Source organism: Narcine bancroftii, chromosome 13 (assembly GCF_036971445.1).
Source record: "Narcine bancroftii isolate sNarBan1 chromosome 13, sNarBan1.hap1, whole genome shotgun sequence".
NCBI lineage: Eukaryota > Metazoa > Chordata > Chondrichthyes > Torpediniformes > Narcinidae > Narcine > Narcine bancroftii.
Genome location: NC_091481.1, coordinates 88,057,875 through 88,075,929, shown reverse-complemented (window position 1 = coordinate 88,075,929; position 18,055 = coordinate 88,057,875). Strand labels below are relative to the sequence as shown.

Sequence of the window (18,055 nt, the reverse complement as noted above, 5' to 3'; positions counted from 1 at the left end):
ATCCACTTCTGGAGCCGGACTTGGATTCAGGGGCGACTCGGACGGCTGCCTCCAGTCCGAAAATTACAGCCTGCATTCTAGCTAACCGCTTCCGTGCAGTCCTTATGAATGCAAGTGTCAATACGACTCCAGCTTTTTAATGTTTTTATTTCACATTTTCTTTCTATATTGCTAGAATAAGTCTGTGCAACATGAGCTATACATGTGTTGTGTGTCCTGGTTCTCGTTTTATTCTAGAAATGTAACTTCAAGTCTCTCTATGAGGCGATGAGATTTTTCAGGGTCTCACCAACACATAACAAATAAAATAAAGAGCTCAAGGTCTTAACACGTCGAGTTGCCAGTTCAGTGGATGAGAAAGCCCCGGCTTTTGTTTCCAAATCGGCGGTCTCCCGCTCGTCTCGGTTGCCCGACCGGGGGGTGGGGGGGGGGGCGGGGAGGGGAGAGGGGATGAGAACTCACCCGACACCTCTCGTTAGTTGGCGAGCATCAACAGCGCAGCGCGAACCGGTAAAAATCCGACCACTTCAACAAAACAATTTGAACAGAGCGCTGAGAAATCGCGGGGCGGGGGTGGGGGGATCTGCAGCTGTAGGTTCTGCTGAACATCCCGAGGTGAAGGGCGATTTTCAAACGAGGGGCCACTTTCGGCGCGACCCCTCTCCAGTCATGGATGCGGCGTTGGATGTTAGGACTGGTGATGAAGATTCTATCGGTGCAAAACTTCCCCGCTCCCGTCGAAAGGAGCAGGGGCGACCGCACAGTGGTTCCATGTGCTCCGCGCGGCTAATGTCAGGAGGACCACTGATCTGTTGGAACGTTTTAAAAAATAACGCGAGGGGTACAACAGAGGGCTCCAGCGAACGATTCGAGAATTCATATCGTTTTCGGTTAATTGTACATTTGTAATGTTTGTGCTTCAACACGATTCGAGGGTCAGTTTTGGGTGTGAGCGCCTCATGTAAAGAGGAGGCAGAGAGAGTGAACGAGAGAGAGAGGGGATGGAGAGAGGGGGAGGTTTTTGGTCGGGCGTGTGGTGATGTAACGTGTATCTTAAGCTATTGCTTACAGTGTAAACAAACACCTCGACTTGCAGTCAACTACAAGCGTGGGGTTTCGATTCTTGGAGAATCCCACTGCTGAGAGTATCGGCCAACACCCAGATCGCCCGTGGTTGTAATTTTAGATCGATGTTCTCTGAAAAATTCGACCAGGATGCAATCGTGGCGTTTGGTATGTATTTTGTTGGATCTTTCTCGTATTCCTAGTAAAAATGTTACATCATCATTATTCATTGATTTTATGGAAGCGGATCTCGTATTTTTTCCTAAATATTCTCTGTTCATTTGAAAAAAAAGAAATAACATTTAAATAAAATATATCCAGGAGCACGTTTTGTGACTGGAGAACACGGCCAATCTTCTCGGTCTTGCTTTGAATGTTCTGGTCGGAAATACTAGCAATGTTTAAAAGATGTTGAGAAATGGATTGGAGGCGAGGAATTGATCAGATTCGATCTTCCGTATCCTGCTTTGTTTAAATTCCTGCCAAGAGATTAATTTGTAAATGCGTTATTTCGCGGATCACTGATTTTACCAGGTTAAGCATGTGTCCTGTTCCAAATGTTTATCTGTTAAATAGGTGGATGAAATAAATGGGTTTGTGACTTCGATTCGTGTTTTCCCAATACTTTTTGGGAACACTGTCTAAAATTTTAGGCCCTCGGGAACGCACTCTCTGAAACAGTGGAAGTCCCTCAACCTCTCTCACACACACACACACACAACGTGAATTTCCAGTTACATTCACGCAATACAGTCCCGTACATCCCATACTTTTACTGCGTGTAAATGTGCTTAGTTTGTGCCCATACGAGTGCATGTGTGGGGATGTGGAGAGAAATAAGAATGTGTTTGTGTGCGTAAAAGGTGTGAAGAGTAAGAATTCAGTGTAGATGAGGTTTTGAGTGTGTGTGTGTCCTGTGAGAAACTGTGTATGTGTGTGAGAGGCGGTGTGAGTGCGTGTGTGTCTGTGAATGGAGATGTGTGTGTGTGTGAGAGAGAGATAAAATCCAAGAATACGAGGGCAATGTATTTACTGCTCAGGGATGAAACGCAGCGGCAGCCGAACATTCAGTTCAACTTTCTGTCTGATATAAAAGGAAGGAGAGATTGGTCATGGTTTGAGCTGCCGATGCAAGGATTCAATCCAACATTAAAATGAGCCAGAAGGGGGTCATTTGTAGAGACTCACGGGCTATGAGGAGGCGACGGTGATCTGATCGATAGAGCTCGCATTTAAATGTCCATTCAGAGTGTGGCCCGTGTAACATTGCATCTCGGTGCTTGAAGTAGATCGGATTTTGCTGATTGAAAATAGCTTGCAAGGTGCGGAGGAACCGAGCTCGAGGAGGGTGGACGGCAAAGGGGTGGTTTGTGGTGTTGCGGGTGGAAGGAACGAAGCTGTCGCCTTTATAGATCTGCCAACGGGCACAGCGAGTCCACGCCAGTCTCTCTCTGAAATAGGGGTGCATGTCCGGTTCAGCTTCCCCGGTTCATCGCAGGGATGAATGGATCGGGTGCCCCAGCCTTAAACTTGCTCTGTAGAGTGTTTGATTAGTTAGGGTGGTTGCGAAAGGTTCAAGAAACTGATAGATCTTGTTTTAAAAAAACTCATCTTGAACCCGAACTTTAGGCGTCTACACCTTCTGCCAGATGATCGGAGTGAGGTTGTGACCAGGGTGATGGGGCTCCTTTATGATGTAGCCTGAGTTCCTGAGGCAGTGCCTCACAGAGATGTCTTCATTGAATCCTTGATCTGAGGACTGACCCAAACAATAGTTGAATTCAAGGACTGACTCTCCCCTCTCCATTCAAACCTTTCAGCCTCAAATGGGCCAGTTAATTGAAAACCCCAGTGGGGCCTGGAACACACAGCCTGTCTCTTTAACCCATCTGTCTTTGCTCTTCTGGACAATATTTCCCTCAAATATATAGATATATGATCCTTCCTCTATACATCCTCATTAGTTATTGTTTGCAAACAATAGCTATCACTGAATCCATGTTGGTTCCAGTAAAGCAAGCCCATCACCCCTGTATTTCTTTTCTGGTGATCCATCTTGTAGGAGGATGATTATTCCTTTCAGTCAGTTTGTGGGGGTTTGATACAAGGATACCCCACTCCTCAGAAAGGAACAGCACATGCATGAATGGATTTTAGGTGAGTAGGGGATGGCACAGGTCCAGACCCCACCCTCTCGACATCCCCTCCTGGATCCAGCGGCATGTTGTTGAGATCCAAGACAGCTGGGGGAAGTTCTGTTGCAGTGAATGGCCAGAGCAAGCTTCAATGCAAGGGATGCCCTTTCTGCGCTTCATGGCACTTATTTGCTAGATAGCCGTTGACCCTACGAGAGGGCACAGTCCATAGAGAAGGCACTCGAGGTCAGGATTCAACTGCTGCAACACTGTGTCACCCTGTTTTGAACATGTGCCATAACAAATCATGTTTGTGTTGCCAAAGTTGGCAGGATGTCTAAGGTCCTGAAGAGTGTTCTATAACACAGGTACACAGGATGGTGAAGAAGGGATTCCAATGGGTCAGCACAGAGATCAGGACTTGGGACATCATGTTACAACTGGACAAGAAGTTGGTGAGACCACACATGGAGTATTCTGCACAGTTCTGTCATGCGGCTATAGGGACAATACATTAAGATGGTCCTGATGAAAAGCAAGAGACCCATGCCATAATTCACTGAGAAATGAAAGATATCTTCCATGTAAACCACAGCCCCTTCCCATTCAACTGTACCGGAGAAACTCAGCAGGTCACGCTGCAAAAGGCAGCCGACATCTTGGGCTTGAAACCCAGGGTTTGAGGTGGTGGAACCAACAACAGGGAATGGTGATGTCCGGATCTATGTGTGACAATACAGGACAGGCGGCAGTCAGAATTGGCATAGGGATGTGATGCAGGATAATTATCTGCTTGTTCTCAATCTCAATCATGGAATCCAACAACGTGGCCATTCAGCCCATCAAATCTCTGGTGACCATCAATTTTCCCAATCCTACATTAATCCTGCCTTAATTTCTCCATATTCTGTCCAGTTCCCATATTCTACCACTCACCCACACTGACCCAGATTTTTGCTTTCCATGACCTGCTGAGTTTCTCTAGCATGTTTGTGCAAAGCACCAGACCCCAGTTTCACCCCTTCCTCTGATCCTGTGGAAACGCTTGGTCATTTGGAACCTTGTGTCTGATTGTAATCAAACTCTAGCATGTGTGGAGCTGAGGATCCAGGCCCAAGATCCATGTTACAGGGAATGTGTTCAGCTCAGTTGACAGAGCAGTTGGCCCTGTGCCAGAAGAATTGGCTCCACGCCAGGATTGGAGTTCATAATCTTGGCTGACGCTCCAGGGTGTAGTAACTTGCTGACTCGTCATGCTTGAGGTTATGGCCTTCAATAAAAAGTTAAAAGTGGTTGCTATAATAAGGCAAAATGCTGTGTTGAACGAACATTTACTGGCATCAGGAGCTCACATACAGTGAGGTGTGAAGCTGATGTCCTACAGCAGGTTAAGAAGAATCAATAGGTGCTGAGTAGGTATTTTATAAGGGAAAAAATCTATTTGATCAACTAGCTTTCTGATCTATTCTTGTGATATTGGAGGATGCCTATTCAGTCTGAAGAATTCTGTAGCACGCAACCCCTTTCAGCCAATGTCCTATATCGACCAAAATGCCCAACTTGCTCAGTCCCAGTTGACACCTAGGATGCCAGAGGTGCTCTGTGGCTAGTAAGGGATTACTTAAAGTAGTATGTGAATAGAAAATAAAAGGTTGAGAACCACTGCACTAAACCTTTCCCTATTGCTATACGTGTCCAAATATCTTTTGATTGTGTAATTTCACTGCCTCTACCATCACGTCAGGCAGCTTATTCCAGGTAATATCCTCTGATGGAAAAAACAACCCACCCCCCCCCCCCCCCCCGTCCCTTTAAACCCTACCCTTCACATCTTAAATCTGTGCTCTCCAATTATAGAGTCCCCTCTGGAGCTGGGAAAATGACTGTAACCATTCCACGCCTCCTTATGATTTGGTAAATCTATAAGGAGCCTCCTACACTCCAGAGGAAGCAGTTCGAGAATATTCACTCTCTCTCAATAACTCAAATCTATGTCAATCCTTTTTGGCACCTCTCTGGCCTAATGACATCTTTTCCATAGTCTGGCACTGTGCACAATACTCCAAATGCTGTTTCACATGTTTTATTCAGCAGAAACATGACGTCACAACTCTTGCAATCAGTGAAGACATGTATACAGTAAATCCCTTGGTATCCAGAATTCAAGCAACTGGCAAAAAAATTTGAGGAAAATAAATTTACAGTACATAAGAATAAAATTTCGGGTAAAAATAAAGTTTTAAATTGTACAAGTAAATGTTCTCTGAAGTAACACCAACCTTTGGTGAAGATGGGAGCAAATATCTAGCCAGCGGAGGCCTTGGTTGGGCTTTGCTCGTAGCAGCTGTTGGAATAAAGTTGTGTGAAACAGCGATGGTGTCGCCCAGGATGAAGACCTGGCTGATGCCGCTCGCCGTTGGGGCGACTCTCTTAAAGTGTCTACTTATCCCTGCTTAGTTAGAACCGCCCCAATCAGAGACTTTATCTGTAAACTTGGGGGGGGGGGGGTGGGTGGGGGAGAGATATTAATTATCTATAATTTTATTGTTCATCTTTTGGGCGGCTCCATGGAGGGGAGGAACCTGCAGCTACAGTGACGGTTAAATGTTTTCAAAGAATATGACTGAAAATATTTTTAAAATGTTTTAAGGTTTGTATATTTGTGCAAGTGAAGTTTGATCAGTGTCAGTACAGTCTAGCATTTTTGTATTTTTTACTGTTTATTCTTAATGCAGGTGTATTAGTTAGGCATTGTAACAGTGAGTCTCAAGCAACCAGAAAGTACACCAGAAAGTACTACCAATCCCCATAGGTGCTGGATACCAGGGGCTTTACTGTATCTCTTCACTACCCTAAGAGTGTTGTCACTTTAACAGTCTTCATGGTAGACATTCCAGGAGAAGTGAATGTCACTGCCAGAATCTTGTCTTCACTTCAAATTGCCCTTGAACTTAACAGCTTATTAGGTAGTTAAGATGCAAACACATTGATGGTCTGGAAGTATACAGAGACCAGATTATGTTTCTTGCGTGGATTTTGTCTCCGCATTAACTTAAATGGTAAGTTATTGCAGCAATCTTCTCTGTAGAAGGTGTGGTTATGCAAAAGGTTGGTTTGTAGGTGCCATAAGTTCTCAAGAAAGAAAATGGAATGTTGGCCTTCATTGCGAGAGGGATTGAATTTAAAAGCAGGGAGGTTATGCTGCAATTGTACAAGGTACTGGTGAGGTTGCATCTGGAGTCCTGCGTGCAGTTCTGGTCTCCTTACTCAAGGAAGGATGGACTGGCTTTGGAGGTGGAGCAGAGGGGATTCACCAAGTTGATTCCAGGGATGAGGGGGTTGGCCTACGAGGAGAGACCGAGTCATCTGGGACTGTACTCGCTTGTGAGTATCATCTCCACTCCGTGATCGCATTCGTCACCAGCCCTCTTCAAGGATGTGTACACAGCCCCCAGTGATACTCACTCGACACCCACAAGGGAGCTGCCAAACACCGTTCCAACTCTACCTTTGAATTTGCAGATGAAACTACAGTTAGTGAGTCAGGAATCAAATAATGATGAGATGGACTGCAAGAAAGAGATGGTCCAGTGCAATGGTGTTAAGATGACAACCTCCCTCTCAATGGCAATAAAATGAAAAAGATGATCACTGTGTTCAGGAGAGGGGGAAGAGCCAACACCTCTGTCCACATCTCAATGATGCTGATGGCAAACATATAGATAGCTTGTCTTTTTCTGAATAATTATCTACAATGGCATGACCTGGGTCAAGAAGGCATCAACTAATTTTTCAGATGGCCTTTGGCATGAACCCCCCTGTCCCAAAACAACTTCTGCAGATGCACCATCAAGGGCAGATTTTCTGGGTGCATCACAAAGTGGGACAAGGGCTATTCTGCTGAAGTTCAGAAGAAGCTGCAGGAGGTGGTGAATAAACCGTCCTCCTTTGACATCATTTGGAAGTCATAAATTTGACTTGGTTACCCACTCCTTTCCTCTATAACTCTCTGCTGCTTCAATCCCTAGGACCGTAAGACATAGGAATCAAATTAGGCCATTCAGCCCATCGAGTCCATCCCGCCAATCCATCATGGCTGATTTATTATTCTTTTCAATCCCATTCATGAGACCATCGGACATTGGAGCAGAAATAGGCCATTCAGCCCATCAAGTCTGCCCCACCATTTAATCATGAGCTGATCCATTTTCCCACTCGTCCCCAATGCCTGACCTTCTCCCCATAACCTATGAGGCCCTAGCCAATTAAGAACCTGTCATTCTCTGCCTTAGATACACCCAATGATCCAACCTCCACAACTGCCTGTGGCTACAAAAAAAATCCACAGATTCACAGCACTCTGTTCTAAGTGGATGCCCTTCAATCCTGAAGGAACAGCCTTTCTACATTTACTTTGTCCACATGTTTCAACGTTCAAAATATTTCAATGAGATCCCCCTCATTCTCCTCAATTCCAACAAGTACAGGCCAAGAGCTGTCAAACGCTCCTCATATGATAACCCTTTCGTATCTGGAACCATCCTAGTGAACGTCCTCTGAACCCTCTCCAACGTCAGCACATCCCTTCTTAAATGAAGACCCCAAAACAGCTCAAAATATTCCAAATGAGGTCTCACCAGTGCCTTTTAAACTCTCAACACCACATTCCTGCTCCTATATTCTATTCCTCTTGAAATGATTGCCAGCATTGTATTTTCCTTCTTTACCCCTGACTCAACCTGCAAATTTACCTTCAGGCACTCCTGCCTTATCCCCGTATCCCTTCCTGATCAAGAATGTATCGACCTCCGCCTTAAATATCCCCAATGACTTGACCTCCACAGACGTCTACAACAATGAATTCCTTGTGCCTTGGCTCCAAACTCAGTATCTTTCTCTCCTGGATATTCAGTGATGAGAATTACAAAGATTACCCTGGGTGAAGTCATTTCTTCTCAGCTCTGACCTGAATGGCTGATCCCTGATTTTGGTAAACGCCAACTCCACATCTACCCCAGTGATGTCAGCATCCATCTGCAATTAGTCAATGGGTGCAATTGTCACTACCCAGTGATGCTCCTTTTGATAACGGCAGGACTACTTTCAGCCAAAATGGCTTGTGGCAAAATCTTCCACCAGCATTCATTGACTGAGGTAAAAGAAAACTGTTTGTATCATCTACTCTGATTGGATCTCATCCTCTTTCCCTACTGCTGGCATTGGCCGCAAACCACATCCATCCTCGTGCAGTTCCCGTGCTCTCAAGTTGCATGGGTGGCAAACAAACTTTTCATAAATGGTTAGGTCAAACCACCACTTAATGCCACCAATCAAAACTGGCTGAAGATAATGAAGCAGAACTTTAAAACTTTGTGATTTCCTTTTTCTTTGCTGACAAGAGCACCTTTGATTTAAAAATACACGGAAAAGCTGGAGGAACTCGGCCTTTTTTGCAACGTCCATAGGAGGTAAAGATATGTTTCTGAGGTGTTTCAGGCCTGATTCACTCTTCAAGGTGTGAGTAAAAGGCTGGGGAGAGAATGGGAGGAGGAGGAGTCCAGACCAACAAACAAAGGTTTCTACAGCTCCATACAGGCCCTTCGGCCCACATAGTTGTGCCAAACATGTCCCTTCCCTAGAAATTACTAGGCTTATCCATATCCCCCTATTTTTCTATGCTTCATGTATCTATCCAAAAGTCTCTTAAAAGACCCTATCGTATTTGCCTCCACTACCGTTGCCAGGAGCCCATTCCATGGACCCACCATTCTCTGCATTTGTATATTTAAAAAAAAGTACCCCTGACATCTCCTTTGTACCTACCCCTCAGTGCCTTAAACCTGTATCTTGTGGCCACCATTTCAATCCCAGGACAAGTCCTCTGACTATCCACTCGATCAATGCCTGTCATCATCTTATTCACCTTTTTTAATTGGATATGATAAGAGGAAAGGTGAGAACTTTCCCTACCTTGAAGAAGGGCTCAGGCCTGAGATGTCGGTGATATCTCTTTACCTTTTGTGGATGCTGCGAGACCAGCCGAGGTCCTCCAGCATTCACTGTGTGCTTTTACTTCAATCACAGCGTCTGCAGGCTTTCGAGTTTCACTCTGCACCTTTGATTTCCAGAATTTCTGGAGTAATCCCTTGCAACTAAAATGCAAGGCAAGAGAAAGAAAATCACACCATGAGTTCCTCTGACAAATCAAACTGCTTAAAAATTTGAAAACAAGTCAAAACTCTTTCTGTGAATAGTCTGGACTGTGTGTTTCTATGGGAATGGGGAGTGGGTTGATTGGGAATGTAAGAACTGGGATCTCTTTCACACTACAGAGAACATCCTGTGAATTTGTCAAGCGATTCTGATAGTTCAGGGCTGCTGTGAAGATTTATAATCAATAGTAAACTGTCTTTATTCTGGTTGGAAAATAATTAAAGGAACTTCACACTGGCATTCTTTGGCCCATGAATGCTGAGTTACTTACCAAGGCAAAGAAATATAGGTTTAATGCTTGTGAAGCTTTAATCAGTATTCAACAAATGCCTCTGAGGGAACACCTCATAAAATAGCTTGAACGAACACTTTAAAAACTGGCCATTTCTTTGGAACCAACTTAACAAATGATGACATGGAGTGAGATTTGTTGCAAAAAGAAATGTCCAGTTTTTCATCAGAATTTTAAGTCCTTGCAGATGAAATGTAATAGTTTATAAATTGCTCGATGCCTCATTCAGACTGAAAAAGTTTGGAGAAGAAAGAACACATGAACACCCCTTCCACCCCGCACACAGCATCTTTCAGCTGCTCCCATCGGGGAAGAGATACAGGAGGATCAGAGCCAGCACCACCAGGCTGAGGATCAGCTTCTTCCCACGGGCAGTGAGAATAGTGAACGACCAAAGGAACTGCTCACACTCACAAGAGACTCTCATATTCATGAAACCATATCTATTTATTTATCTGTATAGATTAAATACTTGTCCTGCATAAGTATTGTTTGTCTGTATGTGTATTATGTCTGGTTGTGTGTCTACGTGTTTTGCACCAAGACCGGAGAACGCGGTTTTATCAGTTTGTACTTACTTGTATAATCAGATGACAACAAACTTGATTGACTTGACATGTAGACACTGCTGGAACGATGGATCCACAGCAGCAAGTGTCAGACAGCTAGATCGCACAAACATTGGAGAGAGATATCACATAATCTGCTCTTAGTGACACTCACCTAGGATCAATGCTGGCTTGGATTCCTTCCTGTACTCCTTTAGACAAGTTTTATTTTTAATATTTAGCATGGTTACAAGTCCCTCTGGCCCATGCTACTCAATTAACCTATTATCCCCAGTATGTTTTGAACAGTGGAGGGAAGCCACTCAGACACGTTCTAGTTCCTGCTATACTCACTTTAAACCTACGACTGTGTGGTTTGGTACGACAATAACACCATCTACAAATTTGCTGACGATACCATGGTAGTGGGTTGTATAAAGAAAGGTGATGAGCAGGCATACAGGAGGGAGATTGAAAACTTGTCCGAATGGTGCAGCAGCTACAACTTGCACACAATGTCACCAAAACCAAGGAGGTGATTGTTGATTTCAGGAAGGAAAGATGAGAGGTGAACAATCCAGTGATCACTGGTGGGGGGGGGGGGGGGGGGGTCAGAGGTGGAGAGGGTGAGCAAATTTAAGTTCTTGGGAGTCACTATCTCGGAGGATCTTTCCTGGACCCAACACACTAAAGGCATCGTGAAGAAAGCTCGTCAGCGCCTTGATTTCCTCAGGAGTTTACGGAGGTTTGCTTTGACATTGGAAGCCCTGGAAAATTCCACAGATATGAGATGGAAAGTGTTCTTACCAGCTGCGTCATGGCCTGGTAAGGACATATGGACATCACAGGCAAAACCCTCCCCACCATCGAGAACATCTACAGGGAATGCTGCTGTCAGAGAGCAGCAGCAATCATCAAAGATCCACAACACCCAGCACACGCTGTGTTCTTGCTTCTGCCATCAGACAAGAGGTCTAGGTACCAAAATGCTTGCATTTACTCTATCCATGCCCATCATATTTTTTTAAACATCTATCAAATCTCCCTCATTCTCCGATGCTCCAGGGAACAAACCCCTCACCTGTTTATCCTTTCCCTGTAACTCAGCTTCTCAAGTCCCAGCAACATCCTTGTAAATCTTCTCTGCATTTATTGATCATACTAGACCGTGATGCAGCCAGTCATGGGCTGAAGGACCTGTTCTTGTTCTCAGTTCCACATTTTAAGAGGCAGAAGGAAGTTATTCATCCCAAGGAGGGAGCCCCCCACTCTTTCCTGAAAGTTTCCACTATTTAGACTACTCCCACTTCTGGTTGCCTGGACTCTTATTCAGTAGGTTGTCTAATCTGACAAGCACTGGTGAAATGCCCTGGGGTGTTGCTGAATGATGTCTGGAGGTGTTCTGTAATTTCAGCTGTTTTCCACCGGCTGCCAGCAGGCATAAGGAAGATATTAATTCCTATACTTACATCATTATTTCTAGACACTCTGAGAGTAGCATGAAGACTTCAGTAAGGCACTTCAACTTGGATTTAGCTGACTATTCCAGGCCAGAGTGACAAGAAGACATTTGTCTAAACCTTTGGTCCACTGAACGTACATGTGAATGGAAACACAAGCTGACTATGCAAGGATTTAATTCTGTAATGATGTGAATTAATTGAAATGGAAAATGGTTGCACACAATTGTCCTATCTTTGAATGGGACCTTCATTTACACATCGATCACCAGAGGTCTGACTATGAGAGAGAAGATAACACGCAAAGGGATTGTTTGACAGTTTTTTAAAAATAATTGTTTGGGCACAGAAATCCATGAGAATCCTGAAAGATGGTGTGTGTGCGATGGAAGGGGTCCTCAATTGTTTTGCACACCCTCTTCAGACAACAATCTCGGTAGATCACAATGATGAGGGGGGGAAGGGGAGAAACCCCAGTGATCCTCTCTGTGCTCTTACGGTCCTGTGGACTGGCCTTTGACCCATTCCTCTGCAGCAACCATTCCATGTCCAATGATCCTTGGGCAACTTCATTTGGCCCGTCTGCCAGTAAGTTGAAGGAATGGTGGGCAGTGGTGCTTCTACAAGGCCCTGAATTAACCATGGTGCAATATTGGACAGGTTTTAAAATCAGGACTCTGTCTGAGGGGGAGACGGGAGGCCATTGGGATGTCCTGAAAGGCACGCACATGCCACAAACATCTTTTCCATTTGTGGCACCAGTCCTCATCCCCTTTTCCTTTAGCCAAAGTGTTGATGATCACATTTCCCCCCCCCTGTGTGCTCTCCACAGATATTCCAGTCAGTGGGCCAACCCGTTAAAGCTAAGCTTCCCTGTAATCTTTCTGCCATGTGTGATGTATGATTCCCAACAGCACTGCCTGCCAGGATCGTCATACCCATGAGCTTATTTTGTCATTTCACCTGCATTAGCAGTAGATATCTGGGATTTAGCACCTAGCAACTTTGATGGTGTACTCAGATTTGGTTCCAGAGATATTGATATTCTCTTGGCTCGATGGTGATTCTTCTGTCCGAAGTTAACATGGGATTCGAGCACAACTTCAAGGATTCTGGGAATGTTAATAAAAGCTAAAACCACAAAATTGTAATGTTGCTGGAAATGCCCGTCGAGACCCCACCCCTGCACCCTACTATCCCAGCAACCTTGCTCCCACCACCAGTTGGTGGGGGGGTGAGAAGTGAATCACTTAGTGAAGGAACTGCTGTGCATTTAATTTCTGCCTGTGGCCAACTGATTCTGTCCTTCCCAAATAACTGACAACACGAGAGAGATTTCAGAGTGTGTTGGGCCATCATGGAGTCAAATTCTCAGCTCCTTAATTTTTTGTTTGTGTGTGTGTGTGTGTGTGTGTGTGTGTGTGTGTGTGTGTGTGTGTGTGTGTGTGTAAATATATGTGTGAGTGTGTATCTGTGTGTATGTATATATATGTATATATGTGTGTGAGTGTACACGCAAGTTAATGGTTGCAGAACACAGATTAAAATAGAACTGTGACGAATGTCGGTGAATAATTACTGAGAGTGGGAGCGTAGGTGGAGCTGTGCAGATCTGTGAGAGACTGTGCAGAAACAATCCCAGACAGCTTTCTGACGTCTTGGCCCTGTTTCAGAATGGCTCCAGGTTGTCAACATCTGCATCATGGGAACAGGTTGCGTGAACACTTGGTGCTGAGTGACCTCAGCTCCAAACAAGCTCAGAGGAATTGGTTGATGATGACGGATGATCCAGATGTACATTATAACCCGGGAGTGAAGTCAACCAGATTACGTTGTGACAATAAAGAGGGTCCACTGCTTGGACTTTCGCAGGCTAGTTTAACGACCCTGAAGCCCGACCATTGAGGCTATTTATGTGTCCTTCTGTGGTCTTCTTCTCTTAGATTTGTAGATGAAACACTACAGGGGGAAAATTTCCATTGTCACTTTATTGGCAGTTAGTTCTCTGTCCATCTACTGAGGCTGCAGGTCCCTAGCGTATTTTTCTTAAATTTCTCCACCCCTAAACAAATTTAGGGGGGACATCATGGATAAGTTCTTGGGAGCTACGATGTCGCAGGCTCTTTTATGGACCCAACACACTAATAGCAACGTGAAGAAAGCTTGTCAGCGCCTCTACTTGCTCAGGAGTTTGCAGAATTTTGGTATGACATCAGAAACCCTGGGAAATTTCTACAGATGTGTGGTGGAAAGTGCCCTGACCGGCTGCATCATGGTCTGGTATGGGAACACCAATACCCCTGAGCATAAAGCCCTTCAAAATGTCGTGGACACAGCCTAGGACATCACAGGCAAAACCCTCCCCACCGGCAAGAACATCTACAGGGAATGCTGCCATTGGAGAGCAGCAGTGATCGTCAAGGATCCACACCACCCAGCACACGCTCTGTTCTTGGTGCTGCCATCAGGACAGAGGGATTGGTGCCACAAGACCCCACCGTTAGGTTCAGCAACAGCTGCTCCCCCTCCACCATCAGACTCCTCAACAACAAGTTCAATCAGGGACTCATTTAAGGACCCTTGTGTACTTTATCATTTTTTTTAAAAATTCTCTCTGATTTGCACAGTCATTCTGTTTCCATTTCTTTATTTGTTTACATGTGTACGTTAAGAACAGTTTGTTTTTGCATAACCAGTAAGTGGTAATTCTGCCTCACCTGCAGGATAAAGAATCTCAGGGTTGTATGTGATATCATGTAACTACTCTAACAATAAATCTGAAATCTAGATTGATATCTAAGTTTTTTTTAACACCTGGATTGCATTGCCAGGGCTGGGAGAGGAGGCTGGTACAATAGGGACATTTAAAAGACTCTTAGACAGATTCATGGATGTTACAGGAGTGAGGAGGGAAGGGTTAGATTGTTGAGTAGGTTTAATAGGTCAGCACAACATTATGGGCTGAAGGGCCAGTACTGTGCTGTAATAATCTGTGTTCCATTTTCTAACCCTCTGCCCTCTTCCAGCACATTGCAATAAGATTTACAAGTATATTGCCAGGCCCTTGATGAACTCATTTACAGGGAAAAGTTGGGAACATTTTTCCCTGGAGCATCAAAGAGTGAGGGGAGATTTGATGAAGTCCACAAAACTATGATGGGTGAAGAGAGAGTAAATGCAAGCAGGCTTTTTCCACTGAGGTTAGATGAGGCAACATCTGCAGGACATGGGTTAAGTGTGAAATGTTTTAAGGGAACACAAGGGAGAACATTTTCATGTAGATGGGGTTGAGAATGTGGAACGAGCTGCCAGCTGAAGTGGTGAATGTGGGCTCAATGTTAAGATTTAAGAAAAATTTGGACAGGTATATGTATAAGATGGGTATGGAGGGCTATGGATTGGGTTCAGGTCAATGAGAACAGGCAGAATAAGAGTTCATCACACTTTAGAATGGCCAAAGGGCCTGATTTTATGCTGTAGGGTTCTCTAGTCCCATAGTTCTAAACCAGTGGTTCTCAACCTTTTTATTTCCATTCACATACCACTAAGTAATCCCTAGGGTATTGATTCTCCTTGATTAGTAAGGGATTGCTTAAGGTGGGATGTGGATGGAAAGAAAAAGTTTGAAAACCACTGTTTTAATCATCCCTCATGGACTCGTTATGTGTAGGGTTTCAGAACTCCAAAGGAAATGGGCCAATGACCATTTTTCTCAAGCAAAATATTTCAGTAACAATTGGGTCGAGAGCAGCGATTCTCAACCTTCCCTTCCCACTCACATCCCACCTTAATCCTTTACTAATCACAGAGCACCGATGACACAGGGATTACTTAAAGTGGGATGTGAGAGGAAAGAAAAAGGTTGAGAACCATTGGCCCCTTGACTTAGTTTTAGTTGTTTGGTGCATTCGGAAATAAGAAGATAAACTGATGGAAATACTCAGCAGACCAGGCCACATCTGTGATTCAAATCAAAGACTGTCGTTGCCTTTATTCGGAGTCCTTGCTCTTTCGTTCTCGCTGCCTTCCTTCGCGACTTCTCTTCGAGGATGGTTTGTCCTGGACTCCGACTGCATCAGGCACAGCCAAGTCTGGGGATGAGACAGCAAAAGGCCAGTTGGAACAAAGTAACTTTGCAATGAATGGTAGTAATAATATTGTACTGAGATCATGTGCAGAGATGCTGGGGTATGAGAGAGGCTGGCAAGGGAGATATCATGTTCCAAGAATGATCCTGTGAGAGATTGGGACAACGGCTGCTTCATCTCAGTCAAAGGTTCTCCAGGGGATATAGAAATAATAAAGTGTTAACATTTTCAGGTTGAAGGCCCCTTGTCAGAAGGGTCTTCGTTTTAAACTGCTCTAGTGTGATACCTGAGGATGTTTCTTTGGCTTGGCTTCGCAGACGAAGATTTATGGAGGGGTAATGTCCACGTCAGCTGCAGGCTCGTTTGTGGCTGACAAGTCCGATGCAGGACAGGCAGACACGGTTGCAGTGGTTGCAAGGGAAAATGGGTTGGTTGGGGTTGGGTGTTGGGTTTTTCCTCCTTTGTCTATTGTCAGTGAGGATGTTTAAGGTGATAGCTTTAACAGCACCAGCAATGCAGGTTCAAATCCACCACCATCTGTAGGGAGTTTGTTCATTCTCCTCATGTCTGTGTGGGTTTCCTCCGGGGGCTCTGGTTTCCTCCTGCCCTTCAAACCTCCGGGGTGGAGGTCAAATGGGTGGAATGGGACCAGGGTTTGAATCCTGCGCTATCTGTAAGGAGTTTGTGTGTTCTCCCCGTTTCCCCAGGGGCTCCAGTTTCCTCCCACCCTTTCAAACGCACTAGAGGATGTAGGTTAATTGGGTGGCACTGACTCGTGGGCCGGAAGGCAGAGATTAATAGGTATCGGAGGTTATAGGGAGAAGGCAGGGGAAAGGGGCTGAGGGAGAGAATGGATCAGCTCATGATGAAACAGTAGAGAGGACGTTGGGCTCCTACGTCTTATGGTCTTATGGGGTGGAATAAGCCAGATGGGCAGAATGGCCTTTTGTTTGGACATTGAGTTTGTGAAGGTGTTGAAATAAACTTGCGAAGTTGTCATTTGCAGGATAACACATTGGGTCTGTCAGAATTATTCCTGTAGGAATGGAGATCCATCCTGTCCATCAATTCGCTCCCTGCGCCTGGTTGAATGTTCTATCAGTCCCATAACTTCACCATCCCCAACAGTTCCTGTGAGGATATTTGACATGGTTCTGCTGTCCACCTTCCAAATCTGCAAACATCTCCTCCTTTATTTTTCCTCCTGATTTTGTATGAAATGGAACATAGGAAGTAGGAACAGGAGTCGGCCAAAAATGGCCCATCGAGCCTGCTCCGCCATTCAATAAGATCATGGCTGATCTAATTTATGACCTAACTCCACCTACCTGCCTTCTCCTCATATCTCCTAATTCCTCTATTATGTAGAAATTTATCTAACCGAATTTTAAATATGTTTAATGAGGCAGCCTCAACCACTTCCCTGGTTAGAGAATTCCAAACATTCACTACTCTCTGGGAAAAACTATTTTTCCTCATCTCTGTCCTAAATCTACTCCCCCGAATCTTGAGACTGTGTCCTCTCATTTTAGTTTCCCCGGCCAGCTCAAAAAATCTTCCTACATCTATCCTATCCATACCCTTCATAATCCTATATGTTTCTATAAGATCTCCTCTCATTCTTCTGAACTCGAGCGAATACAATCCTAGACGATTTAATCTTTCATCATAAGTCAACCCCTTCATCCCAGGGATCAACCTAGTAAACCTCCTCTGGACCGTCTCCAAAGCCAGTATATCCTTCCTCAAATATGGAGACCAGAACTGGACACAGTACTCCAGGTGCGGTCTCACCAGTACCTTATACAGTTGCAACATTACCTCCCTACTCCTGAATTCAATTCCTCTAGCGATGAAGGCCAACATTCCATTTACCTTCTTAATAACCTGCTGCACCTGCAACCTAACTTTTTGCGATTCATGCACAAGCCCTCCCAAGTCCCTCTACACAACAGCATGCTGTCGTTTTTCACCCTTTCAATAATATTCAGCTCTTTTATTTTTCTTGGCCAAACTGGATAACCTCACTCTGACTAACATTGTACTCCATCTGCCAGACCTTTGCCCACTCATCCAGCTTAACTCTATCCCTCTGCAGACTCTCCACATCCTCATTACAATTTGCTCTTCCACTCAATTTGGTGTCATCCGCAAACTTGGCGACACCACATTTTGTCCCCTCCTCCAAGTCATCAATGTAAATGATGAACAGTAGTGGGCCTAACACCGACCCCTGCGACACCCCACTTACCAC

At 44.8% G+C, this 18,055-nt stretch overlaps 1 pseudogene; it reads left to right on the top strand.

Annotated features, from left to right (window-relative positions):
* Positions 1–897: 897 nt before the first annotated feature.
* Positions 898–18,055, top strand: part of LOC138748768 (homeobox protein Meis1-like) — a 195,758-nt pseudogene continuing 178,600 nt past the window's right edge.